The sequence below is a fragment of the Dysidea avara genome, chromosome 6 (genome assembly GCF_963678975.1).
Source record: "Dysidea avara chromosome 6, odDysAvar1.4, whole genome shotgun sequence".
NCBI lineage: Eukaryota > Metazoa > Porifera > Demospongiae > Dictyoceratida > Dysideidae > Dysidea > Dysidea avara.
The window spans coordinates 11,375,722-11,380,721 of record NC_089277.1 but is presented as its reverse complement, the minus strand read 5'-3'; positions in this window follow the sequence as shown (position 1 = coordinate 11,380,721).

Sequence of the window (5,000 nt, the reverse complement as noted above, 5' to 3'; positions counted from 1 at the left end):
AAAATATTTTAAAATTAAAGAGGCATGACTCGACAATCATAATCTGTTTGTGGCACCTTTGAGCTATACAGCTGTTGCATGCATAGTAAAATAATGTGACAAAGTGGCAAAGTTTCAAATATATTTACAGAATATATTGGAAGTTATGAGTTCTCAAACTCAAACTTGGGTACCTGGAAAGGCAATAAGACTGGTTTTGTCAGATTGCATAAATGTATTATGCTATAAAGATTTCCCATCAACTTTAGTTCGTACAATCTTTTCAATAAAGTCATGTAAGAGAACATTTTGCACATCTTTAGTTCATGCATTCTCCACACACGTCACATGTTTACATTGCATATATCACTATTGAGAACATATGTGCTTCATCTCTTGTATAGCAACCATATGTATAGCTACAATGCACACTTCAAAAAATGCATCATGTACTTGTAATTATCTGTCAGTTCCTGTTAATGACAAACAGTTTCACACAAACAATGCCACTATTAGTATGTATATGACTGTCGTAGAACTTCATACTAGCATTTCTAAAATCTCGACAATAAAAAGGGCACTGTATATAGCTACGTGCAAATATAAGGTTTACTTGGAATGTGCGTATACTGCTAGTACTACTATACCATTGGTTTCATTAGATTATCAGCATATACATACCTCATTGAATGTTCAGCGATCTATTGCATCAAATACGTACCAGAGTATAATTCATTCACTGGCTTTACCTAGGCACATAACTGGTAGTCAGTTTTGATTGATCCCAAGACAGCTTGCAATTTAGGCAAGTGCCACACAGCCTGGGATCTGGAATTCTTCCTGCATCTACTCAACGTCAACACTTCTCACAAGTAGTAACTATATGGTTTATATTCCACTATAGGGACACTAAATGCTAATAGCCTGTACAGCAGGGACATTTGATGCTCAGATGCAGAATAATATCCAAGTCCAGATGGTGACTTGATCTCAAAACAACTTGTGACCTAGAAAAGTGCCAAGGGAACACACAAACAGCTAAAGTTACAATGCATAATTGTGATGTCTTTCAAATACACTTCCAATTAGTTTTCAAGGATCCATTATACTGATTGTTAAGATCAAGTTACTACTGCTAAATCATTATGCACAGTGAGTCATGCAATTCAACTGACACAGAGAACTATAGCAATTGAAAGTTCCACAAGCCCACAATATAACACCACAAAATAACAACATATACAATCACACAATACTATTAATACATAACACTGAGAATGCTCCTACTATAATAGTATGTATGAAATGATTAGTGATATGTATTATGGAATATTTACCACACGTAGTTTAATCTGAAAACTCTACACATTTTCTACACAATTCAGCAACAAGTTCTAAGTGTGTAAAATTTCTACAACTAGACATTGTTGTTTTTAGCTGCAACTATATACTTCATAATGGATAGTTTGAGCAAAAAATACCTTAATAATGCTATGTTAATTCTTCTGACACAACGACATCCTCAATTATTATACCTTGTTGGTATATCCTGCATATGTACACATTTTGTTTAGGTTAAACTACCATTCGATTGCATAAATTTTCTTTGTATAACTGAGCTATATCATGGAAGAGAACCCACACTGGCTGCAACTATTATACCTGCATGAGTTACACAATGGTATTTACACTACCCATAGGTTTTGCAACCTCTACAGTTTGAAGTTTTAACAAAAAGAGCTCGATTTCATTTTTGAAAGGTTTTAAAAGAAGTAATATATGTGCTCCATTCATCATAGATGGCACATGAGTAGGTGTGAATCACAATAACCTCGGGACTGGTAACTATTAAAAGAAGAACTTTTTCAAGTCTAGTTTATCAGTGAACACTCTTATCAAGACAATAAATATTACTATCTGGTGATAACAACTGCATCTGTGAAACTGAACTGGTACCTTTAACTGTTATACTGCAACAGCTGATGATTTTGTGTTGCCAGTAAGTTTAATTTTTGTCTTTTACTCTTTGATGCACATGCATTGCTGCTTGTAAGCTGTATTTTATGCCATTCAATAAAAGTTTCTATTAATTTTCTTGTCTGGTTGTGTCAGTTTGATAAGTCATACAAATTAAAGCTCGTTTCAGGTCAATTTGTGCCTATTATTAATATAATAAGTTTTCAATGCCATAGTTGTTACACAACACTTTTTTATTACTGCTTAACACTGCCCTATGCTGTATATTACTGACAAGCAATATGAAGCCACTAGCTGTTATGACAGAGTAACATATTGAATGTAATTTGTAACTGGATATATACCATGCATGATTTTTTTGTTGTAAAATAAAATAATTAAGTTTGCAGGCAAAAGTTTATAAAATAAATGCTTTACGTGTGGTGAAGAGAATAAACAATGTGTATGGTTTACAGTTTTCTATGCTATGATTTACTTTATTAGACATAGTTTGTCATTATGATGCTTCTTCTATTGATTGTCAGTTAATGTTGGTCACTCACTTGTTATCTGGCCTCCCATCTGGTTGATTATCAGTCTCTGTTGCCCTGAGTACTCTTCTGTTTCCACAAGCTAATGATTGTAGGGTTGGTTTGGTATCTGTACAGGTCTCGACTGCCTTTTGGAATAAATCTCCAGCTCTACTCGAGGCCAATGTGAAAAATGGGTATTAATGTGAGACAATAGATACTTGGGTATAAGGAAGAATTTGGTGTCAGTAATTGTTTCCGCACCACCAAGTTCTTCATACTCAAGCCACAGAAAGGGGGACCACTGAAGGAGGGTGGAACCTTTCACCCAAGTAAGCTGTTGTAGGGAGAGAGTGTATGTGAGCCTTATCCGATTACCCCATTTATGATTGCCCTACTGTACTATACTGATGAATAAATCTCCTTAATGTGTGACCATATTATTTTTTGTATTACGCTGTAAAACCTCAGTAAACGCACAGTATGACACACACATACAAACACATGATTGCTGAATTTGTACTCTACGTGGTTGGGAATGATATGGCTAAGCAAGCAAGTTGTATTCTGGAAAAAGGAAACATGCTAGATTGAGTTTACCCTGCAATAGAAAGGCATAATTATGCGTACATACATACAAGTGATCGGATGAGTATTGTTACTATACATAAATAAAAACTCAGTGAAAACCATCCTTTTTGGCACATTGGTCAATTTTCTCTTTTTTAGCTAAAATGAGGCACTGGGTGTTTATCCACCTTGTGTCAAAATTTCAACTTCGATATCTTGAAGGGTTCCAGACATATGGTCAATTTACTGTCTAATACATTACAAAGCAACTTTTTGTAGTAATGTATTGAGTTCTGTGAGTGATTAATTAAGTGTGACAAATGGTGAAAAATCACTTTGTTTACAAATAATTCCATTCCTACTGTCTGAAAGTATTATAAAGATACTTCTGATAGTTAAATCAAGTGTTTCTGGTCCTTTTCTTCAGTTAAATGCCATGTATCATTGTCTAAGACTTAGTTTTAACCGTTCTAGCACCTGAACAAATCACCCCATTTGTAAGTTAATTGGTGTCCCACGCATGGTGAAATCACTACATGGTCTGATAAAATCATCCATATCTCCTAACAGAAAGAAGCTTTGGGTGTGAAATTTCACAGTAAGAAGGTTTAATAGTTGCTTTATCAAAATATCTGAAATTTTCAATTGAGTTTTCCTGCAAATTTTGCTTGTGCTCAAAAGGATGGTTTTCCAAAATTGGGTTACATTGTACGTATACTCAGTGGGTATACCACTAGCAGTTTGCACATTATTGGATGCAACACTTTTGATTAGGTGATGGACTGACCGTGTGTTACTTACTGCGTATGCGCTGTTACTCCAAATAATGCTCTTTTCTAGACAATGCTCTCCTTTAGCTAGCAAAAGTGTGTGTGTGTGGTGTTTGCTCCCACACGTTTAAACTTCATATTAATCCAGTAAAAATAAATAATGATTAATAATCAATGATAAGCTTCAAGCAGTCTATAGCTATTTACATAATGCATATAATATATTTCAGAATCTACATCAGATGAGAAAATGGGGCTCAAGCATTGCTATTTAAAGTAGCCATTGCTGATGGCACTGCTCTTAGCAGTATTCAATGATAAAACAGCTTCTGCAACATCAAACTACAATCGGCAATTATATTGTTGTTGTGGGAAATGATGAAGTAGTTCAACAAGCTGCACACTTTCTGCAAAAGAAAAATTCTGGTATATCAAGTGTTGTCCAGATTGACCCAGATTCAGACACATTAGAGACTGGATGATTCAACCAAAAAATTTGTACAAAATTACCACCCTGATGATCCACCAACTGAATGGTTGAATACAAGAATTCAAGTGGTTGGACATGGCAATACTGATTTGCATACTATAGGAAGCTTATCTCCTGATGTGATAGCAATGAAAATTAATGAACTAACACTTTCTCAAGATGTTGGGTGCATTAGTATTGTGGCATGTGGCCGTTCATTTGAGGAGCGTCCACTGTTCTTACAAGATTTCATGACTTCACTTCAATCCCTTGGTTACACTAAGACATCAATTAGCTTTAAGTCTGCTCTTGTGAATGTTGATTCTCAAGGACGTAAGTTAACTGGTGAAGTTTTAGAAAAAGATGGATCATTAATTGGAATTAAATGGACTCACAAAAATCCTTCTGTCAAATGGATAGGTAAATATAATGAAATCAACCTATCGTTGAACAAACAACAATAGCTGATGAACCTCAATTGGAATCATACTATTATGGAATTATTCCAGAAGATGTACCTGTTTATATCATGTTGAACTCTAAAGTGTTTCAGGTAGATGCATGATAAGGATGGTTTCAAATTGGTTGATGAAATAGCACAAACAACATACAACAGCAAAAAAGATAGCAAACCTACTGATCCAGAGATTAAAAAAGTTGATTTTTTTGAAGGAGGCAAGAAAGACGTGCCAATTAAAGAGATCAAAGGTATTGATGACCTAGATG